At 39.7% G+C, this 25,029-nt stretch overlaps 1 protein-coding gene across 8 annotated transcripts in view; it reads left to right on the top strand.

Moving 5' to 3' along the window:
* The window catches only part of dlgap4b (discs, large (Drosophila) homolog-associated protein 4b), a 187,022-nt gene that overhangs the window by 112,973 nt on the left and 49,020 nt on the right, over positions 1–25,029 (top strand). For 7 of the 8 annotated variants that reach the window (XM_088085642.1, XM_088085654.1, XM_088085631.1 and 4 more), the window contains one exon: positions 24,277–24,325. The gene's annotated coding sequence lies outside the window, so the exon portion shown is untranslated. Of the gene's footprint in view, positions 1–24,276; positions 24,359–25,029 lie in introns of all 8 variants that reach the window. The other variant, XM_088085645.1, reaches the window with a different exon arrangement.

Below are 25,029 nucleotides of genomic sequence, written 5' to 3' on the forward strand. Positions count from 1 at the left end.
ATGAGTACTTTCACACAGAAAGCAAATACAGTATTATACTGTGAAAGAGGGACATTAATTTTTTTCTTTTTTAATTTTCATGAACTTTTGCACTGCAAAATAAAGGCTTTTAGCAGTCTGAGTGCTTCTATATTAGGGTGAAGGCTAACATTTGCAGCTCTGTCCTGCTCTATTCAAACCCAGCTAAACTCATTATTTAAGACAGTTACATTTGCAGCGCTCGCTAGTTCTCATCCTCACTTCCTTTTCTCTTGTAACACTACAAGTGAAATACTGTTTAAAACAATAAACATAAATCCAAACGTGGTCTTGCCGGCTCAAGTCATGGATGTAAAATGAGAACTGAATACCCAGATCTTCCAGATCCATGGGCCCACAGAGCAAATGCACTAGTGTTTCCATGAACCCCACCTCCCAACTGCATGGTTTTGGTTATCATGAATCAGAGTAAGTAATTTTGTAGCTTTAATGACTTAATGATTATAACAAGGTTATTTAAATGTTGATACTGGGAAATTGATGTACCTAAAAAAAGTGCTAATTTACATACATCTTTATGACTAAGTAAGTTACTAAGACTAAGTTTTTAGGCCAAATTGTATCATGTGACCAACCAGGAAATTGTTTTTACATGGTTTGGTCGGTTCATGTATGGAAGCTTAGCAGCTAAACAAGGTTATGTAAGATTTAAAAATAATAGTCTAATCTTTACTTTGTCTTTATTATAGGACAGACAATACAAACAAACAGTTACAGAGCTGCAGCAACCTCACACACATCTAGTGCATCACCATCACACATCAAGTACACATCAAGTGTATGCAGTAAACTCAAACTCAAACCTGTATAAGAACTGACAAGATTTAGGCTCCATCTTCTACATGGATTAACATACGAGGGTTGGTGGAAAAGCAATGTGCTGCTCTCGAACATTGATTCCAGAAAAGGAAACACAGTATATTCTAATAATTACTGAATAATGTTTTGGTTCAGAAAGTGTGGTTACCTGCTTGAAATACATGAGTCATATGTCTGTTTAGATTGAGCACCACATGGTTTTATTCATTTCAGTGCTGTCACTGGCTGCTGGGCAGAGTGCTGAGGAGAAACAACAGATGTGACTTAAGTGTTTTAAAAATGCTTGGATTTCGTGCAAATTTGTAAAGCAAACCGTAGCTATGGCTGCTTTCTGTATTCACTGATCCTCTGCTACAGTGAAGTCCAAATATAACCATGTTAACAAAGAGAAGAGCTGACATGTTCAAACAGACCCAGTGCTATTTTCAGTCTACTGTCAAAGTTATTTAGGAACGAGAGCTCACTCCGACATTGTTTTGAATTGCTGTTAATCTTTGGATTTCATTCAGCGACACCCATTAACGATGAACATGGACCTTATCAGCGTGGGCGCTGGGATGAGACAGTTTCCTGTACCCCCCCCTCCAGAGACACACTGTGTACTTGGCACAGCAAGTGGTGCTATCACATTCTGTGTCACAGCCACGCAGTCGTATTATATGTGAGAGGAGGACCAGCAGTCTGGGAAATATGATTCAGGCTCGTTTTTTAAAAACTCAGCTAAAGTCATCACATCAAGGTTGAGCAGGAGTTTTAGAGACTGCTTGTCGCATTGTCTCTCAAAAATAAAAACAGAAATGAAGACTTAAAAAAAGATACATTTTTTTTAACTAATTTTTTTTAGGGGTACTGCTGTTAGATTACACAAATACGCCTCCCACCACTTTAGATGTCTCTTTCTTGTTATGTCATCCTCTTTGTATATCTAACACTGTATGTGAAGGTTTGTCTGTTCCTTTTTTTATCCTCACCCATTGCTGCCATTTATTTCCTGCTGTGTCTCTGCCTCTGCCTCCAAAAAGCATTTTGTTCCAGTGTCTGAGGCCGCTAAGCAAAAGGCAAAGTCCAATCGAGCTGACAGGTCAACTAAACCCAGCGCACTTTGACAAATATGGACACCTCCAAGAAAGTTTTTTTGGTGTTGTTGTTTCTTTAAAGTTTTCTGTCCTGAAACTTTTGCGTGTGTGTGGGCTGCTGGCCGTTCTTTGAGTGATAGTTGAACTGATTCACTTAATATCACAATCCATAAAAGGGATAGAAGCACTGTAGTAATGAATAGGGTTATGTACGTTTTTGACCAGCGCAGTGGGGCAGAGATGAGCTGACATGCGATACACAATGAAAAAATGAAAATATAAAAGTCATTTTAAGATTAAAGCTGAAACTATGCAGAAACATTTCAACAGATCAATAGACTGAAGGATTAGTTCACCTGATGTTTGACACCTGGTTACTCTGGAGGTTATTACAGATGATTAACATTATTTAACAAACTGGTTTCACTTCCAACTTGTCAGATACCATCGCTTGGTCAGTGGCAAACTGATACACAGATACACAGAGGCACCCTTTGGCGGCGGTATGAGACACAAGGGTCAGCATTTTTTGACACTCAAATCAACTGCCAAAATAACGAGCAAGAATGTCTTCTTGGGGTCGATGGGTCAGACAAACTCAATACTTTAGCGTGGAAGGCCACTGTTCATTTTCTATTGAAATCACATATCAGTTGAGTTATTTTCATTACAATGTAGCATACTATGCTTGTGGTGTATGTTACATGATGTGATATAACAATAGTGACAAACCTACTTATATCAAGCCAAACCATGATGGTGTTTTTCTAAACCTAACAACGCATAGTTTTTTGCATAAATCTAAGTAACCTAAAAACAAAGTGTTTAGCCTATGTATTAAGTTCATTAAAAAAAAAAAAAGACTGCATGCAATAAACAAGCATAAATTATACATTTCCCATGAGCTAAAGTGTATTTTAAAGAGACAAAGCATGTACCGGCATAAATTGACACGCCATCCCTGAACATCCAAATCGGATGCATCATATTTTTGCGTGTAGGGCCACTGATCAAGTGGCAGTATTTGAAGAGAGCAGAGTGGGCATTTCTTACATTTTCAGATAATCGTTCAGTGAAACTTTGTGTTGGGAAGGGAAGCATCTACACTGGTTATGTTTCTATATGTTTTTCCTTGAATTTGTCAACCAACTATGAGTCACCATCAGTTAAGAGTATATTAAAAGTAAAAGATATTGACCTGGAAATTATGCATGCAGACCTAGCTACAGATTCTGTCATTCACTATATCAGTTATGATGATTAACTGTCTCCTGATTGCTTGCGGGCAGGGGGTGTGCATGATTGAAATGACTACAATGTGAAAAACTTTTAAAGGCTCACTGCATTATAGAGCCTTTAACTGTTTAAAAACCAGCAACGTTTTACCGCTGATCATAACAATTTTAATTAATGTATTCAAAACATCTACAATTCTAAGCTGCTTATATAAAGTAGCTGATATCCAAATGAATGCACACACAGACCCTTGTACTAATACATGTACTCCCCTTGAGCACCTAAAATATGTGTGCTGTACATATATGATTTTTGCTAACTATGTAGCATGCTATTTGAATCCGAATCAGTTTATGTTTTGCATACGGTGACTCTTACAGCATATAATGTGCAGCACATATAGAATATTAAACTCTGGGATTACATAAGATTGCCCTTTAACTATATCTGCTCTTCAGCAGAAATGTTAAACAAATGGACTCAAGTAATACTTTATTTTTATGTCTGTTCATTCAGCAGTTTAAAACACAGCAGAAATCCATGAATCAGGTAGGTGCGTTGAAGTCGACAGTCAGTGTTTGGTCACATCAGTGTACTTAGGAGCTTCCCTCGTACCAGTAAAGCTGCTGTGGCAAAGACGTAAGCTTCTCAATTGGCTTGGGATTGGTTTGAGTGAGACAGGCTCATGTAATAATGTCAAAGTGGTTAAGCCCTTGGGCATCTTTAAAGAGCTTTCAACAGCCACACAGAGATAGACAGGAGAGTGGAAGGAGGAGGAGGGAAAGATAGAAAGAACCAGAGAATGACAGAGAGACGTCTTTCAGCTCATGCGGGAGAGTGGAGCAGATGAAAAAGGTGAAGTAAAGACATCTCATTAGGTAATGTGACGTTAGAGCAGCAATGAGGAAGAAGAGAGGCAGATAACACGGACGGTAAAGAGTGAAAAAAGAGGAAGTCGGAGATCTCGCACACCAGTAAACACACAGCTTGGAGTCAGAGATGACTAAGCTGTATTTCCGCGCATTCGCCAATGCCTGAGCACCTCTAAAGCCTTTAGCAGTGTCACAGTAATGTTCCCACTCTTCAAAGGAATCTCCCAACGCCTCTGTGATTTACATTAAAGAGGACTAATAGAGTCTCTGTAGTTATGGTTGACATATTCAATTCTACTTAGCATTTTAAATGTGATGTGTTAAGTCTCGGTGGGCGGTAAAAAAAAAGAAAGCAATACAGCTGAGTCTGAAGTGCGGCCTGTTTAGTGGAGGATTTTACCTCAAGTTTCTCACAAAGCCTGGACCACAGTAAAGGCAAGGGGGCTGGCACGGCTCTCCTTAGACTGAAAAAGGCTAACATGCAAGTTTTTTTTGCATGCGAAAGTCGTGTACGTAAAAAGTAGAGCAGTGCTCATGCTGTGTGCTCTCCCGCCGTGCCGAATGTTCCTTCCATCCATACTAATTGCAGTCTTCTCACCTGTGAATCGTGAATCTGAGCCAAACTCCCAGGAGGTGCACATAGCAGGTTATTAATCAGCCACCGAGGTCAGAGGAATACGCAGACTCATCCCCATCTTGTTTTCTCCTTGAATCAGCTAAATCATCCATAACTTTAGCGGAAGAACACATCCTGTGACACATCTGACAGTCAGTGAATCACCTATTCACATCCTTTTGCAGATGAGTTACTGACACTCAGAATTGCTCCAGGAAAACGGGGTTTCAGGCCGTCGTCATTAAGTGAGCGTCTCTGCCCGTGAATGACAGCACGCTGCTGAAAACACCAGTTTGTACCAATCCTTCCTCTCTGCAGGTGACACTGGATACGTTCTGTGACACGACAGCATGGTTGTTCGTCATATTTACACAGCTCGACTCAGGATATGAAGTGGAAAATTAAAGGAGAGCCTCGAGCAGGAGCAGTCCTGTTTATTTAAGTCAAAGGAACAGGAATCTGCTTTTTCGCCCTGAGTGGGAAATGTGTATGAATAAGAAAACTGACCGGAGATGCCTCTAGGTTTCTTTAAAGTATTGCATGGAGAATACTAATCCATTGTTTTAATTGTGTAATTGGATCAATTTTGTTTCAGGTTATGGCTGTGGAAATTAATATTGCGTAACTCCATGAGGATTTTTTTCTGTGCTTCAGTTCGTGGTGCGCATTTCTAAATGTTTCAGTTAACTGCTGTAAGTTGCATTATTTTCTGTTTTTAAAATTGTCAAGTTTTTAAATCTCATGTTAGATAGCATGAAGGCAAAGTGTGTCCATTATTGTGTAACCTCATATGTCAGGAAGCAGCCACACTCTTGCTTGTTTGACATTCTTGTCACATCCTCTCCCTTCACTGTATGTGAAAAACATTAAACTGCCTCATTATTTCCTTCCAGATTTAATTAGCAACACACATAATGTCTGTACAAATATGAGACCATCACGGTGTACGGTAGTTGATTCATGCTTTCCCATTTTTCTAATTTGTCCCCATTTATCATTCAGTACAAAATGTACAGAAGAGTCTTATTGGTTCAAAGATGGAGCCTCAGCAGAACAGAATGAGGACTCGGCTCGAGTTGCTCTGCTTTCATGTGTGTACTCTGTGCCGCCTCGGTGTGCCTCGGTGTGCATGCAGCCTCAACTGTTAATGCAGTTGTTTCTGATGATGTTACATCAGCGCTGACAAAAATCAGAATAACTACATGCTTTTTCAGCCAGTGAATTTCAAACAAAAACAGTTTGAGAATAGTGAGGTACAAAAAAAAGGTAAACTAGTCATTATTATATTAATGTTACAAACAGCAGAACCTGTTATAATGTATCAATTACAATCTTTGGAAAATCTGCGGTTAAAAAACACTATCTTGGCAGCTTTATATTTGTTGTAGAGGATTTTGCATGATGATCAAATTAGCCAAAACAAATATTGGCATTTTATTATTTAATCTATAAACACATCAATATAGGCATCACAGAAATCAGACTATATTCCATACCCTTACACCTCATATGGAGAATAGCAGCCTATAATAAGAACTAGGACTACCTCCTGAAAGCCGAAGATCCGAATCATCAGGCGGAGACCCCTCAGTTGAATCAAATTCTTAAAGCAGGGCAACATGGTTTTGTTGTTGTTGTTGTTGTTGTTGTTGTTGTTGTTGTTGTTGTTGTTGTTGTTGTTGTTGTTGGACAAAGGAAGAGAGGCTTTGCCCAGTCAGGCTCCGAGATAATGTTATCATCTGCCCTCTATTTTGAAAGGGTGAATTTACAGCTAGGTCAACTGATGGGATATGTTCTCTGGCTTTTGTTTGATATCTAGTGTCAGCAAAAGACATTGCACATTTCCAATCTTTAGCGTTGCTCGCATTAGCTCAGAGGACTAACTTGGTTTGTTTACTATTACAAACTCTCAGGCTTAAAATGAAAAAAAGCAGATTAAGAAACAGATTATGAAGTACTTATATTAAACAGTCAAATCCGACGTAGTTCTGAGTTGAATGCAGCTCTATTAATGACCAGTATTATAATGTGACAGATATGGGTGTAGTCCTTGCATCTCAGTGTTTACTGTATAGTAACCTTGAGAAATAATTACGCCTTCACTTGTAAATTGCTGTAAACAGACTTTTTAATTCCTCTTTGACCCATTGTCTCAAGTTAATTCTTGTGTTTAATTCCTAGAAGTCAAAGAAATACAGCCTCCAGTTTTAGTCTTTAAAACTGAATGTCAAGGCCCAGTTATTTTTACTCCTCTTGCCCTTGTTAAGTGGGTTAGCCAGCTGTACTGTGAGAATGTGATTCCCACTTTGTCCTGTAGCTCATAGAAATATGTATATTTTAAAGACACCATGAAGGACAAACTGCACAAGAGAACCTTCCTCCGCTGTGTGAATAAAGCAGATACAATGAACACTATCTTAATCTTTTACGCCAAACATACTGTCGTATGTATGTTGGGACGCGTCTTATACAGTTGATCATATCAGCAGTAGAATTGGTTCGATTGCCTTAAAAAGATGATAGCAAAATATAGACTTCAACTTGACGACAAAGAAAAGCCGTGTTGCATTGTGTTTTTGTTTGGAAACCCCTCTAAAGCAGTTCAGGGAGGAGGAAGTGTGTCAGAAGTGATGGCTGTGAATGCTAAGGCGGCTAGCGTCACTGCAGTGCGTCATCGGGGTTTTAGGGTTCCCCAGGGATCGAGTCACAGATATGGAAAGAGAGATCTGGGGCACTTTCTGATTCAGCTCAGACTTGCTAAACTAGAGAAACAACAATGAAACTGTCTCCAGAACAAGTCAGCATTTGCTCGAGTGAGTATGTGGTCGTTAAGCAAAGGGGTTGCCGTGGTAAATGACTTGTAGTATAGGCCTTTTGCTGGACGGATCACAACTGTGCGTTTGATGTCAGTCCTCCACATTAATGTATGAGACAAACTAAACTGCCATTCAGCTACGCAAGTGATGAGAAACAGCTAAGCTTGTAGCACAAAGAAGACTGCAAGCCTCAGAAACAAAACTGTCAAACGTTACATCTTTCTAAAGGTATTACAAACAAAATGTATAGAGGCAATAAAGAAAGAAAGGAAAGAAATATTCAGGAGGGTCTTTTCTGCATGCAACAGGTGGAGTTTATTATCTGACATTGAGAATTCAGTGCTAAATGAAAATATATTTGGCACAGCCTGTCAAACTGTTCCTGTTTTGTCAAATGTAAACTTACTCATGGTATTTGCACGAAGGCAAGGCACTTCTTTAAGGCAAGACAAGCCAAGTTTATAATTATTTAAATTGGAACATTTAAAAATCAAGGCAATTCAGAGTGCTCTACATAAAACAACAAAAACATAGAGACAAAGTGCAAAAGAAACACATTTATTTAAAAACAATCCAAAATGTCATTAAAGAGCTAGGGAACAGAAAATGAAATTGAGCTAAAATAATCTAAGACAGGTATAAAATTCAACAGCACATGTTACAGTGTAGTGTCACATTTAATTTATATTTGACTAAATAAAAGGCAGCGGCTAACAGAAAGGTCTTTAGCCTTGATTTTAAAGAACTGAGAGTTGCAGTGGATTTGCAGTTTTCTGGGAGTTTTTTCTGTGGTGCAGAAAAACTGAACACTGCTTTCCCAAGTTTAGTCTTGACTCTTGGGACACAAAGGGGGCCTAGCCCACAAGACCCTGGAGGTCTGGATTAGTCGTAATGTAGCAGAAGACCAGATTTTAAATTTCTCACAATATTTTGCTGTCAGTCATGTACAGGTGTAACAAAACTTTGTATTTAAATCACAAGGAAAAGAAAGTTAGGAATACAAAATGTGTGTGTCTCTGTGATTTATCCTCATGAGGATTCAGAGGGATGCATCACAAAGTGTTCCACAGTCTCAGCAAAGAATATCAATCCCAGCTAGCTTTTATTTCTCAAAACTATCCAATATCATTAGCATCAAATTTACTGTGTTTTTAATTAAACGTCTTTGATAAGAGAGTAGATTGATGTGTACATGCAATCTATGAGTCATTTATCTACACATTTTGACACTAGCTTTGGTTTAGGTGTCATGCAGGGGGGTGAGCTGCCAGAAATGAGTACTTGAAAGCAGAGTTGCCTTTTACCTTGCCATTGAACTCTTCTCATATCAGAGTAAGACGCAGGGAATGTTGTTTTAAGTGTGATCAAAAGGCATTGAGCTCTTGATTCCTTATGAAACTAAAGGGGATAGCAGGCAGCATTTCAATGGTAAAATCCATATTTGTTTTATGCATTACAATCAGTGATCGTAAGTAGTGATACTGAGATTGTTGAATCTCAGATGCTGAGATCGCTACTGGTTATTACTTTGGTTTCAAAAAAAAAAAAAAGGGGGGGGCTGTGCGGCACTTCTTCTGCCACTAGACGGCAATACCTGTGACCAATCACACCTGAAGCACTTTTTGCACTTACTAAGGGTTTTTTCCTTAAGTCTAAATTCTTGCTTGTGTTGTACGTCGCTTTGGATAAAAGCGTCTGCTAAATGAAATTGTAGAAATTGTAGAATTGTAGAATCACTTAATTGTGTGTTCTGTGGCCAGTAATAATAGATGGACGAAGCCTTGTGAGCCTCAGGGACTTTCTTTTGCCTTGGAAAAAGCCAAAAGCTTTACAGTGATGTCTGATGGTTTGCAGAAAGTATAGCAGCAACAGTGTTCAACCTTGATGAAGCAGTGGCAAATCACCCCACTGATTTCAGATTTTTAAAATCTGATACATGCACAAAAATGCTTCTAAGAGAACGGCACATGTTCATTTCATCCTCTAATATTCATATTCTCATGTTAAAGAATTGCAGCAAGTAGCGGCATCACAGTACATCTATGCTTTCAGTGTTTTAAAAGGCAATGTGAGCTGTAATCAACACTGCAAATGTCTACCTCATGGTGGCATCACACCTCCTCCTAACATGAAGCGAGCCTGCAGACTTTAATAAGATTTTTCTCACAAATAATCAAATTTTCTTAAGTTTTAATCTGTGAACCTCAATGCTGTAAATGAGTCTGTTTTCATTCATCTTGACTGCTGACAGGAGGGAAAACAGAAAAATCAGGGTTGATATTGAGCATATACTCTATATACAGACTGTTTACTGTGTATATAACTCTATATATCTTTATATACAGTATATGGTTTTGACCAATGACAACAGGCCTGAGCTGCAGCAAGTGCACAAAATTGCATTGTTTGCTGATGCATGGAGCAGGTTAGGATGTCTTAGTTGGAAAAAAACGTAATCTGATGTTCCATCACTCTGCCTTCATTTTGTCCATATTTGTGCACATTATCTGATAGCGTACAGATATAGACAGAACAGAGGAGTATGGAGATTGTGGGGGCAGTGTGGTGTAGTTCCAGCAAGATATGACTGTAGGAGACAACAAAGACATTGAAAAAGTGGCAGAATGCAACAAATACATACTATATTGAAGGTTATTTTCCGTCCTCAAAGTATTTAATGGCCTTGCAGACCACTATTGTTTCCAACGCTGTTTTTTGTTTTATGAGACGTTTGACTCCGCCCTCCAGTGCCATCTATTTGTTGTTACCATCATAAAGGAGACATAGAAGTATGAAGGCTGTGACTTTTATAACGTTTGAAACGCATGCATCTATTTCTGTACATAAAGGGAGTCTGAATGATCCAGGTTTCACTTATTTTGAAACCTTCATATCTGTCTGCTCTTCAGCCAGTATCTCTAACGTGGCATCAAAGAAAAACATGCCACCCAATTTGTAGTAAATGCCAAAACTGTGGATCTAAGTGCTTCTGTTCAGTGACGTTTTAGCGTCAGATGTCATCAAACACAAAGTGTGCTAATCATTACTTAACACAAGCGCTGACACGTGTGTCAAGTGCAACAAGCATCAGTGTCTCGGTATCAAGGGACCATCGCTGAGTCAATTCACTGAACTCCTTTTAGAATGACTCTAACATGGATAGCTGGTCCAAATGTAATAGTGATGAAACACTAAGACGGAGCTGCACAGCCAGGTGTGACATTACGTGCCTCGCTGTGCCAGAGGCAAAGAGAATTGATTGAGAGTAGAAGTCTTAGATCAGCCGTTACACAGAAAGAACAGGGACATCTGCACATCTGTATGCTGCTGCACGGATACTTCATACAGTATGCCTCCAATCGCAGCCATCACTGAACAACAAAGGGCCATCAAAGCTGCACAATTACTGCATTAGACAAATTCATCCAGTGATTCCACAAACACAGTGGAAATCTTACTGATTGCACTCCAATATTTCACTCTGATTTTGGAATTCTAAACACATCATTTCTAATCACAGCGTCACTCTCAGCAAATTTAAGACATCAGCATGACTACTTACTTTCCTTTATTAAAATATATTTTTTCAGATTCATTCAACACTAAGCTCTGGTGCAGATGGTAAAACATGACTCCAGTTGTCCTCAGTAATGGTAGCTACTGATCATTCGTTTGTCCCTCTCGGCAAAACAACTGACACAAATGAAGTGATTATGTTGATTTCCAGCATGAAGAAATCTGCGTGTGTATTCTTGGAGGAACACCTGCACTGTTGTACACACACAATCCTGTTGCTGCTGAGCTGTAGCAGCTGTTTGGGCCAGTGCTCGAAGACTGTCCAGATGTCTGCTTCACGCTCTTCTTTATTGGAACCACAATATAAAAAGCACAAAGCATACTCCATGACACGCATGGACCATTTAGAGACTATTATTCAGAGCAAAAGCACATTGAGACCTTCCATACTTAGCCTAGATTCCTCTCCATGCCCTTCTGTCCCTATTTCGTCACTTATAGTGGTTTACCGAAGCTGCTTATTCTTTAGCATTATCTCTGTGACAATGGAAAGGATAAACATAATTGGATTGCACTTTTTTTATTAAATAATGGTTAAAGAGAAACTGACTTTTTAACCCAGAAAGTGATCACTTAGCAAGTGTTGTCCTTTCCAGGTCAAACGAGCATAAAGCCCCAATTCTGATACCTCTTGTCTCAATGGATTTTTGAATCGTAATAACCCTGAGGCTGTTAGATTAATTGCATGTCAGTGTGTAGCTTAGCAGGTTTCTGTAATGGCTGGAAATATGTGCACTATTTGATTCTAGATATTTTAAGACTCTGACCTCCCTGCATGCATCCCAATGCTCTCTGAGGCCTAAGTAGCCATTACACGTGACTCACAGGCCACTTTAAATCACTGCTACTTTGAAAAGAGGTAAATAAGCTCAAACCTGTAATATAGCTGGTGACTAATCCCTGCTGCGAGCTAATATAAATAGCACATAAACAAACTTTAATAAAAGCTTAAAATCACACACACTGCTGTCTTGCTGTCTTAACGGGCCATTGTTACAACTCAGTAATGCAGCACTCTGCTGTCAGTGTGAGTGGTCTTTCTTTATCTGTGAACATCCCATGGGCTTTTACAGTAGGCCAGCCTGTTCTTGTCCTACTTTCCAGCACGCCTGTCCTCCCTTCTTGTCTGTTAAATGTGACGTGCCGGCCCTCCTTTCACCGAGGTATCAGACGGCAGAGCCACTAGCTGTGGAGACAGGGTGGCTTGGTCTGCGTCCATCCGTCTTGTTCTCCTCTGTAAAATCCAATTCCCTCCTCTCATGCAAGCATCCCCAGCGACACTCATCCATCTTTAGCTTCCCATGAATCTGGGCCGTCTGGTCAGGTGCTGCAAGCGCATCATTTGTTTCAGTTAGGTTTTTATCCCTCCAGCCCACTTTCTCCTGTACTCTATTCTCTCTTTTCAAATGGGCAGGCTGCTGGCCTGTAACTCACAAAGGGCCTGGTGACGCTATGTTCAAGGCTAACAATATCACAGTGGCAGGGAGGGAATGAGCTTCGACTTTTTGCCATCAGCAGCTGCTCTAAACCAATAAACAGGATGTTAAATTGAGAATCACTGCCATGGCCAGGTTGTTGGCAGTACTGTCGGCCATATTCCAGACAGCAGTAATAGCATCATTGGTAATGCTATGGGTCTCAACAGGCTGTAATTGAATGTAACTTATTCAGTTACACGTATATATCTATGTCTCCCACTGGGGCTTGGAAAGTGTCTCCTGAGTTTCATCCTGCAATAAAGAAGGCAGAGAGTTTAATAACAGTAATGGCAGCTTAATGGCTGCTACCTGCCAGCGTAATTGAAAATTTGAGATGTCACATTGCGTCTTTGTTTTCATGGCTCACTGATGGGATTCTAATCACACCGTGTTATATAGCTGAAAATAAGACTAAATCACAACACATATCTCTATGGTGATGCTTTTATTGCATAGTTCCATCAAAACATGGGAAATAATCAGGTTACCAGTCAGATCCAGCACAATACAATACAATACACACGGTGGTGAGCCTGATGTGGACACTTACATTTATACCTGAGGCTCATGTTGCATTTCCCATGTTTGCCATTGAGAAACCTTGCTGAGAGGCAGAATGGCCACATTGTTCCCATGAGTTCTCCTTGGTTTGTTACAGCAGCTGTAACCTGTTGTTGCACTGTGATACTGTAGTCACTGACAGGGTAATCGCAGCCTACAGCTACTGCATCTGCCATATGGACATGCATTTACTACTGTTTCTGCCTGTCTTTGTGTGTGTGATGACGTTCATTTGCAGTCTGTCTGCCTTTCTTTAGCCATGCTAGCAGCTCTGTGGATGACAAAGTCTATCTGTGGGTTCAGTTGGTCCACCACTTTGGTTCAGGCTGAAATACCTGTTACTGTATCTGACAATAGGACGGATTGCCTTGCAGTTTGGGACAGACATTCCAACCTGTTCTCATTCTGAAGTTGTCAGATACTGCACCTTTTGCAGTGTAATAACCTGACGCCAAAAGCCACCTTTTGCACCCACATGATAGGTTGATGTACATTGTCTGCTGAGAAGGCAGCTGGACAGAACCATTTGCAGTGTTGGTATTCGCCGTTAGATGGCCGGAAGGCACCTGCCATGGCAGCATGATACGCGGACAGTTGGCATCAGTTAAATGCGGCCGGACAGAACCTCTTGCGTCCACAAAATACACCGCTGGATGGCATCAGGTTAAAACACTACTGGTAACAACATTATGTATAAGGAGCAAAAAGGTCCCTATAGGGTGGGTGGGAGTGGCAGTGGATGGATCCAACAAACCCTGGACTTTCATGTGGCAGTCTGGTGTTAGCTTCTTGTCTGAATGTGAATATTGTTTTTCTACACTTTGCCATGTGCCTCTTTTACCTACCTCAGCCCACCATGGCCATTAATTCACAGCACTGTAGCACATATGCATTAGTTGACATCACATTAGGGCCATGCCAGAACGTCAACAGCAGACGCAGAGGGATACCTCGAGCATAATAAGTAAACACAGAATTCCACTGCAAAGTGGCAAGTATGCGATGACTTGGGATGAGAATGTGTTGGACATTCATGGTCCTCAGAGATGATCCCCTCACTTTTTCTATGGCGCCACATTAAGGTTGATGTTTGATTGATTGATACATGATTTTAAGTGAAATATCTTGACAATAATTGGATCCAGTGCCATGAAAATTGGCACAGATATCCATAGTGCCCAGACAAGAAAACCTAAAAACTTTGGTGATAGCCTGACTTTTCTCAACATTGATGTCTGTCTGAGTTACTGCACCAAGCGATGGATAAAAGTATCTTGGGGTCTTGCTCACAAGTGAGGGTAAAGTGAAGCGTAAAATGGACAGGCAGTTGTGTGATGCAGGTGTCGGGGTCGACTGTCATTGTGAAGAGGGAGCTAAGCTGGAAGGCAAAGCTCTCGATTTACCAATCCATCTTATTCTGCCCCACCATCCAAAGGAAGCTCAGAGTAGAGCCACTGGTCAGGGCCAGTGGTTTGGGCACCTGATCAGGATGCCTCTTAGGCACCTCCCATTAGAGGTGTTAACATAGAAAGGTCCTGACAGAGCAGGACCATGTGACGAGTTTGCAGTGAGAATTTTTTAGCAAGACTGCGTACATCCAGCTTCTCTGTTTACTCAACTCTTACACGTGTCAACTTTAGTATGTTACACTCACATCTGTCCATGAAAACAATAACGGGTAGGATATTAACATTGCTCTTACTCTTGCTTTAGGCTAAGGAGACATTAAATAGCAACTTAAAGGTACACATGAATATATATAAATAATAGTTTAAGTTCTTGTACTGATCAAAAAAAACTGTATATAATAATTTAAATTAACTTCAACATAACTGTGGAATTATTTCTTCTCAAATAATCCAAAAATATAATGTGTAGTGTAACTACAGATACACTCGAATGTAGAGCATGTCACAATTAATAATTGGAATCTGTTGATTCAAAATGTTGCCCGTTATTCAAATATTTGTACTGAATTATGTGTCTTATAAAAGAAAAAATTGTGATGTTTGCAGATTCTTTACAGTTGGCTGGGATTTGTATCCTAGCCTATACAAAAAAATGTGTAATATGGCCTACAGGTTCCTGCAGCATTTCTAGCACTTAAGTAAGGACCAGTTGTAGATTTTTGGCATCTATTTTCTACATGAGACTTTACCTGGAACCTGCTATTTTGACATATGTGAAAGCTGGCCAGCGGTCCATCCAGCCAGAACACCCAGACTGGAGAAAGTGCTCTTGTGGGCTAAATTAATGAATCAATAATAGACTGGATGCAATCCTCATTAAACATTGGCAGCTGTTTAAATAAATCCTCGATTAAACACAAATAGGCACACAGAATACATACAAAAACATTAACTCACAAAAACACACACAAGCTTCTGAGTGTAAGACAATACTCTACATGTTTTATATGCTATCCATATCCATATGCTTATACACAAGGCAGACATTATTTCACAGTTATGAAATGGAGAGTAAGACAGACTTTCATTACCAACAGCTTCATCTCACCACCTTCACTCACATAATTTCAAGTAGGTACTAAATAGTCCCTTATTCTACATCATACTCATGCACTGAGGCAGCAGTGATAGATTGTTTCTGACACTTCAAAGCAGTCTGAAGAAATGCTGTGTGGTAATTTAGTCCAAGTCACTATTTCCGTTAAGAGTCTGGTCGTGTGTGTGTGTGTGTGTGTGTGTGTGTGTGTGTGTGTGTGTGTGTGTGTGTGTGTGTTTTGTTGTAATAAAGGTATCCATGCAAAAACGCATATGTACAGTATGCTCATTGTGTGTGTGTGTGTGTGTGTGTGTGTGTGTGTGTGTGTGTGTGTGTGTGTGTGTGTGTGTGTGCGTGCGTGCGTGCGTGCATGTGTGTGCACCCGCAAATTGGCTGAAGGCAGTGCATCTCTTTCTTGAGCCAGGTCCTGCAGAGCTAGCATGCTGCGTTCACAGTCGGCCTGCATTTTACCAGCAGTCTCCATTTACACCGTCTGCCACTCGACCGTCTTCAGCTGAAACATATATGGATTTTGTGGCTTATAACAGGTACAGCTGAGGGCGTCACGCTACAACATTTACATTATGTCTTGTACTTAGTGTATAGACGTATACAAAATACAGCATAGAAGAGAAGGTTCGATACTTAGCACAATACAGAGAAAAGCAAACACAGTGATCAATCTTGTCTCACAGGGCTGAAAAGAAAATTGACGGGTTGGTGTTTGAAGAATATGTTAAGCAAAGAACAGATTCATATGTAGTTTATCTTTCTCTATATGCGGCTCTGTCTTCTAAAAGCAGTCCAACAATAAAAACAGTTGAAGTGCATATTGATTGCACTGAGAATGAATTTTAGAAAGCTTGAGTATATGAAACCAGGGACCGGTGTTTCAAGACTGATTTATTCTAATTAAGTGGTCCGATTGATTTGTACAACTAATTGGCTGGTACCTTTTAATTCTGGGAAATAAAAGGAACAAATTTCTCTGCAACAACCAGTTTCCTTCAGAGGTTCCTACAGATCTAAACATCTTTATCCAATAATGACAGAGGCAAAGAAAAAGTTTTTGTTTATCGCTGATAACTAATGCCATCCTGTATCTGACAGATATATCATCCTCAACAAATATTAAACAAAATAATAATGATATTGCTGTTGAACTTAGTACATTGTCAAAGAATTAAGTGTTTGGTCTAAACCAGAATAATTTATGAATGTACCAATGTAGTTAGAAATGTGTATCAGAAATATCAATTAAAACCAAAAGACTACTGCAAACAATTTTCAATAACTTAAAGTCAGTTTTAATCAGAATATGTACAAAATATCAGTATTCGTATAAGCATTAATCTGACAGTATCATATTGGAAAAGGTTAGATTTAAGATAAACATATCTGCAGTTTAAAGAATGTTGCCCCTCACTTTAAAAAATGTGATTAGAGCCGGTTTGGGAATTTAAGAAAGATTCTTTTTTTGTTATTCACCTGAAGAAGAATTGTAGTCTTAGACCAATTAGATTGGCCAGACCAAAATATGAATTAGGTCCTCTGGAGCCACTTTTATAGTGTTATTTTATGGTCTTTGGTTGTCAGATAGCTCAAAAATGGTTTGAAATACATCTGCTGAATAAGAACAGGTTAAAAAAAAAAGTTATATCAAGAGCAAGGTGGAAATCATGTACTGAGAACATTATCAAAGTCTGGTTGAGATGGCATTCAGTACATTGGAGTCAGTTGAAAGCCTGATACAGATGCTAAAGGGAGCCTTGTGCTTTGGAATCCAATGCAGACAACCGCTGACTTTTGAGGCTCTGGGAATAAGAACAGACTTGTTTTTTTATATGTGTATATCTACATGTGTTAATGCATGGATGCCTGTGTTTGTTCGACAGTTTTGCTGTTTTATTTTGTTTTTCTGTAAAGCACTCAGAACTGCTTTAGTATGATGTGGTGTTATACGAATCAAATTGAACTGAATTGAATCGAATCGAATCAAATCGAATCGAATCGAATTAAATTGAGTTGAGTTGAGCTGAATTGAACTCAGCTGCATTGATAATGCCACTGGGAAGCTAGAGAGTAATGAATACCGGTGCTGTTTAATTCCTGTATTTGTATGAGTCTTGTGTGGGTAATTCAATAAAAAGAGAAATAGAAAGACCAATTGATCTTTGTCGAGTGCTGACACTGCATCCCTGCTGACCTAATGGTTTATTTGGAACTTTTGAAACCAAAGTGCAAACTCATTAAAGTTGTAATGATGGGCATGAGCAGAAACTTGGCAAAAAGAGTTTTGGGTTTTTTTTTTTCAATGTATTTATATGTGCAACTTTTTGGCCCTGAGGATGACTTGAGCTGGCTGTTTTTCCAGCGCTTGTGCTTCCTCCCTCTGTACTCCATCCCCTCGGTCAGAGTGAGGAGTGAGTTCAAAGAATGAATAGGAAAACAGATGGTAGTCTGAGCTGCTGCAGAGCAGAGGAGTTCAGTGCTTCCATTGACGTGTAGTAGGCCCTGAAATCATACACATGTATCCGTGTTCATGTTAAAGAACTTTTTCATTTTGTTCTGCCTTCTCATGGCAGTACAACACATATGTTACAGTGCCGTGCCAGAGCGTAGTGTAAGTAAATGTCAGTACCCCAACACACCTTTAAACACACCAGACTGGTATGTTATAGCTGGTTATGCTGCTGATTATTTGGGAGACGTCGAATTGCAGTGGCTCATTAATCCTGTGTGCCAGTACTGCACTGTTGTAGCTGGCTTTCTTTTTGAACTAAAGTTGTGTTTCATGTCTTATTGTTGAAATACCTATCGCTGCAAAAGTTGTTGTGTCACATTAGATGTTATAATGTGACCATTTATGACTTGAGATACAGTGGAAATAAAACTGAAATATTGAAATTGATACAGCTTCCCCAAATGGCTTCAGCGGCTTTTTTATGTCATTGCCATTGTCATTGTCATTGTCATTGTCATTGTTTCACAAATTATGTTTGTAGTATGGCCGACCGGCGGCATATCATTAAACTGCCAATGGTTTGGTCCAGCCACATTACAAAATAACGCTGCACGGTGGCATGTCATACCACCCCAAAAGGTGGCTTTTGGCATTGTGGTCTGACGCTGATATTACTGACATTTTTTGATGATTTTGGAACGAGAATGGGCTGTTGTATCTTGTGACAAACTCTTCATCACAGGGCAGCTCTTTTTCACACTGCCTCATCTGATGTTACCCAAACTGTCGTTATTTAAAGATCAAAGAGGTTATTTTTAAAACCAACATTAATAAATGGACATAATGTTGTCATATTGTGTCATATACACTTGCACCTAATTTTCTCTCTCTCTCTCTCTCTCTCTCTGTCTCTCTAACACACACGCACACAAACTCACACACACTTACACAACTTCCATTATTGCAGTGACCATATTTAATCCGGTTGCCATATCCGCAGCCAGCGACTGAGTCATTAGCATAATTATAACATGCAGAGATTTTTGGGAATGAGTGTGTGATTCTTTCCAAAAGCGTTGTCACACTGCCTCACTTGTGGGATTCATCTTCAGTCACACTCAAGTTGCCTCCCATCTGCTCACTGAATACTACAAATTGTATAAGTAGGAGACGTTCTCATCCTCCTCTTCATGAAATGGCCCAACAGATTTCTAAAGGGCTCTCGTGTCTGCTGGCCTTTTCACCAGCCTTTACCTTCTCAGCTCAATATAGTTTCTTCAACATTTATGCAACTGTGTGCACAATTTGCATACAGCACTTAGAGCCTTTGAATAATCGATGTTTGCTGGATAATGTACCTGGACATAGTGACCTTCTGGTCTTGCAGCAGGTTGAGAAGTGATGACAAGGATTTGTTTGATTTAGAGCCGATTACTTCCACAACTTTGGCTCCCTGCCTTTTGGAATTAGTCTTGAGTAGGTAGGTGATATTTATTGATTGATTATTGATTTGTGTCAGTGTAACAAAATTGACAGAGAATAAAACACTGTGAAGTAAAAAGCAATGTCATATCAAAAATAAAACTTAAAGCTTGCAAAAACATTTTGTAATCAAGTAAACTATTGGTCTCTTATGAAGGTGGCTACCTTATAAGAAAAAGCTAAAACAGACCAAGGATCAGTACACCTGCAGGTTCTTTGACCTTTGAGAATAAAAACAACAGGGTTTCTGAACAGAATATTGATTTAATTTTTATTTTTTTAATTTGTAAAAAGGTAAAGGATTAAGAGGATGAAAGGTCTACAGGCATATTTCTATGAGGCTGTTCTCAAAATTTAATGTAAATCCATCCAATAGTTGTTGAAATATTTCAGTCTGGACCAAAATAAAGGGCAAAACCAAAATGTATGAGTATGAAGGAAATGTAAACTGTAATTTACTGCAAAAAAAGTCAATTGACTTTATTAAGTACACAGAACATGTTAGATGTAACTTGTTTCAGCATATTTCTTGTAACATTTGTAATCTATTACAACAAATCTATGATGAGATATTCTTAAACCGCTGGACAGCTGAACAGAACTCCCATGGTGCTGGTGTCCCTGGACAGACCATAATGCACTCAGAGAGGCCTCAAGAAGTAATACATGAGACATTAATTCTTAGGGCATCTCAGAGACTGTTTTCATGTTTAAAACAAATTCCTGTTGTGTTTTCCCCACATCACATCTTTGAGAAGTAGGATTCCGGTCATTTAAATGTCACCAGAATGAGTATAAATCAGTTGACCTTACAGGAATTTAGAGAAAGTGTGAGAGGCCTGCTGTTATCATAATCAGCAGTTGAGCAATGTGTAAAGAAGGATTCCTAAAATGTGTATTCCCAATCATTAACTAAGGCCTTTCACTGAAATATATCAAGCACAAATATTTGCTAGATAAATGTTGTTTTTGTTATTCTAAACCACAGTTGTCCTGTATTGTGACATCTGCTGTAATAAAAAGTAATCCTCAATCACCAATGCCCTCAGTTTAGCTACAAAATCCGAAACATCTAATCTAATGTAATTGTTTCTCAATTGAGGCCAATTTCCATCAGTGAGAGAGATTTTCCACAGCCACTGAACAGACATTTATAATGCATTCCCAAAATGAAGAGCCCAATCAGCAGATCCCTCTGGCCTGATGCTTCAATCTGTTTCACAATCTCATTTCTAATTTATCTTACTCTGCCCCAACAAACCCAGTGCTGTGAAGTGCAGTTTGACATTAGTCCTTCGAATCCGCAGTGAGCAATGAAGTGGGAGAGGAGAGGTTTGGCATGAATCCCATCCTCAATTCAATTCCCAAAACTCTTTAGTGTCTAAAGTGTCCTTCATTTGTCTTTAATTCTTGTTCATCTAGAACTAGAATTGTGCTTTGTGAATGAGCTCAAACACATGCAAGTGAATCAAAGTGTCAGGAATCCCGATGGCTTTCCAAAGTTGCTTTGGTCATACATGAAAAAAGTGAGGGAAAGTCACCTTTACCCATTGCTTTTCACTATTTGTATCTCATACATGTAGATTGGATGCCCTTACTTCCTTAAAATCACGTTCACTCTCTGTGTACAGTTAAGCGTGATGCATGTTAATAATAACTAACAGGCGATGCTGGATTGTGTTCCTGTCATTCGTCTTCTTGAAGCAGATATGAGGTGACCTTTAACACTGTTCAGAGGTGTGTGTGTGTGTGTTTGGGTGAAGTTTTTCTTGACATTTTATTGCAAAAGGTCACAGCACTTTTTAGTTTTTTTGTTTGCTGATTCTGTCCTGAAAATCAAAGCTAAACACAGTGGTGAAAGTGTTTTTATAAATTTACAATGGTCGTGGATGTTTGGGGCATAGTGGTGCGTTTCGGGCACTGTGAATGGGCTGACTGAGGAACATGACATTTTATACTGCCACCACCTCTAAAGCTGGCTGAAGGGCGGCTGGTTCATTCTGCAATATCATGTTACTTAAGCCAACCAAAGGAACAGCTTAACATTTCGAGCCATCACTGTGTTCTGGTTCCATTTCATGTTCTTGCTGCATTTATATTTGCCAATTTCTTTGTCAGTCTTTGTCAGTCTGATCAGTATTAATTGAGATATTTTCCTTTTGCCTTAATGGTTGGTTTTAAATCTGGAGTGCAACTTTTTTTTATATAAATGAACATCCATTACATTTAAGCTCTTGGCAAAAAAGTTCACACAATTCTGATTAAACCTATTGCCACCAGGGAAAGCTCTCTGTATTTAGTAATATACTGGTGTTGTGGTGTCTGTTGAGACTTCCGTACTGGTGCAAGTGATGAGTTTTATGTCAAACAGCAAAAGCTAAAGGGCCGCTAAAATTGGATTTTAAAGTGTCTTTTGCATCACTTGCAACCCAGCACACAATGATGATTGTAATGATCATGATAACAAATTCACAGCGACAGAAATCCTGAGCATGGCCGCCCGGTAGCTCACCTGGGAGAGCAGGCGCCCCATATACAAAAACTGGATCCTTTCCACAGCAGCTGCGGGTTTAACTCCAACCTTTGGTCCTTTGCTGCATGTCACTCTTCCCCACTCTCTCCCCCTTTCACGCTTGAGCTGTCCCATGAAATAACGGCAAAAGCCAAAAAATAATCTTTTAAAAAAAAGAAAGAAATCCTGAGCAGAATGCATGCCTATACTAGCAGAGTACTACGAAAGACAACATGGAGAACGACATGGACAGACAGCTTGATACTGCAGTTGTTTGCATTATCAAGCCTGTTTTCCACATTGGAAGGCCATTATAGCTGCATAGTTACTGACACCTCCGTCTGTCTTTTAAATGCAAATCTGATTTGCTTGTAGTCTGAACATAGCCTGCTGTTATTGGCAATAGAAAGGTCAACACATTTGGGTTATAGCAGTTACCAAAGAGAATGTGCATCCAAATGTTTGGAGACATCACAGGGTACAAGTGCACATTTGAATAGTGTTGTGTATGTACTCTAATGTTGGATGGTCAAATCAAAAACGTTTCTGACCTTGAAACACATGGCCATTTGCATCCTCTCTCCTGTTAGATAGCAATTTATCATTGAATATGATCTTACCCATAACCTTATCCAATTAACTTTAGTGGCCTACACCATTTTACCATAGAGGTAGCAGATTTTAAAAATTTCATATGGATTATTTTTGTAATGGTGATTTGTAACGGTTTTGGCAAACGCTGTCATCCTGCGGATGTGGAGCACCAGATAGAAAAACACTCATACAGGTGATTTTAGAAGACGGGGAGAAACAACCTCTTTTATGGTTTAGCCTGAAGCTCCTGAAACTCAAGTATTTATTATACAACCGACTTTTTCCATACATATTCAGTGTATTTCCAAAGATGTAAGTCTCTTTATCCTCATTCCAAAAAAGATTTAATAGAACGGCTGAGGGGGCGGCAGAAGGTCATCCATTAATCAAAGATATTGGGGGATTGATATCTGACTCCTCCCATCCACATGTTGAAGCAGGACACTTGTTTGTCCTGCTAACACTGAAAGGTGCAGTTTAATTACCATACTATGAATAGTGATGGATCTGCAGAGAGCTGAGGTTGTGTTTGCTCACGATGAACTGATAAGATCTGTGTGTAGAATTAGAAACCAGAACGAGTTCCGGCGTGGATGCATTTTTTGGCATTTAATACATGTGTAGAGTACCTTTGTGTGTTTGCCACCATCACAGATGAGAATCAAAGAGAATATCCAACAGTTTTCATGCTGTGTGAGTTGGATATGAATAAAGCAATAATACAGGGGCATAAAACACTGAACACAGCTGCATTTGAATATTAACATCAAGGTTATACCTTTCTACAAACTGTATGTGCAGGTCTTTTTTAGACCGATGAACAAAGGCGTCTTCTAACTGAATTTTCAAGGAAGAGAGAGATCCATAATGCAAAATAAGAGCGCTGGGATGCAGTTTGATGTATGACCTCAGAGAGTCTTCCACAGATTTAAGATGGCACTTGTCAAAGTATAGGCTTTTTGTAGTCGGTGCTGAGAAGCTTTAAGTCTTTCTCTGACATTGGCAATGATAAGGAGAAAATAGAGACAGTGTTTGTTATGAGTTCGACAGGGTTGTGATGTACATTTAACACACACGCATAACTGCTGCAGATATCCGACACACAATCTTGTGTCCGAGTACTGATCCTCGGTGTGGACTCCATAGTGTTATCAGACAGGACACGTGGTGAGTGTGAGACTGTATGCAGAGAAAAGCCCTGATCCAACATTGTCATAGCTTCTGTTACACTGCAGGTGTTATAAAAGCGACTGGAATATGGATGAGTGGGAGAGTGCCGTGATTGAAATGTGCTAAAGCGAGTCGGTGCCTTTGTACTACCCTCTGAGGTGTGGGAGAGGAGAAAGAGAGAGAGAGAAAGTAGGGCAGAGAGGAGTAAAGTAGACAACAAGGTGGAGCTTTGCTGGCCTGAGCCTGAACACAAGTTGCCCTCCAGCATTGGCTCTCAATCAGATCATTTTAACCTGACTGCGAAGCCTCATCCTTAGCTCTCTGTATATGTGTGGGGGTGTGAGTGTGTAGCAGAAGATGCTCAGGATTTCTCGTCGGTTAACAAGTAAAGCATGAAAAAGGTTGTATTTGTTCGTAACAGGCATAAATGCTGACACCGTTTTCTTCATATCTCTTTCAGGAAACCTCCTCCTACTCAGATTGCGGCTTCTGAGAAATGAGCTGCCAATGTAAGTCCTCTTCCTGACCTCAGCACTCAACTGGTAATGTTGCTTTTAAATTAATTAAACCCACTGAAAGTTACAATTAAGTGCACAAATACTCACGCACGCACAATGCCGCAGCCTTGGACCCCTAACCTTTAACTGCCTGCTCCTCGCTAACCATCGGGGACAGGCTCCAGCACTGACTCCATTTATTAGGAGCTAATTGCTATTCCCTGCAAACACAGTGATGGGACATCAAAGGATGACTCACTGCAGGACAAGCTCGGGAAATTCAGATTTCAAACACAACCCTTCCTTCAGTATTATGCCACGGAGTTGCCACTTCTGGTTTTTAGTTTGTCATCTCCAGCACAGGAAGGCTTAAGGCGTTATCAATAATGGATGAGGATGTGAGACTTTCCAGTGAGTTTTCTAGAAGCTTCTGTGCTTGCATTTAAAACTCCGCAGGACCAACTCACTGTACACCTGGAAACTGGTGCAGGGGCTTTCAAGCAGTTCTCAAGGCAGTGTTGTTGGTCAGTGCTGCTTACAGCAAAGATAAGAAGCTTCAGCGTTTGGATAATAAATAAGACTGTGAGAATGTTTGGAACAATCCTACATGAGTGTTAGTGCGTTCAAACTCTTCACATATTAATACCTTATATATTTGATATGGGGAGTGTGTTGCCAAACAGTGTCGTCTTTACACAGCTAACAGACGCAGAGCA

The sequence above is a fragment of the Plectropomus leopardus genome, chromosome 2 (assembly GCF_026936395.1).
Source record: "Plectropomus leopardus strain MGB_pleo_1.0 chromosome 2, ASM2693639v1, whole genome shotgun sequence".
NCBI classification, from domain to species: domain Eukaryota; kingdom Metazoa; phylum Chordata; class Actinopteri; order Perciformes; family Serranidae; genus Plectropomus; species Plectropomus leopardus.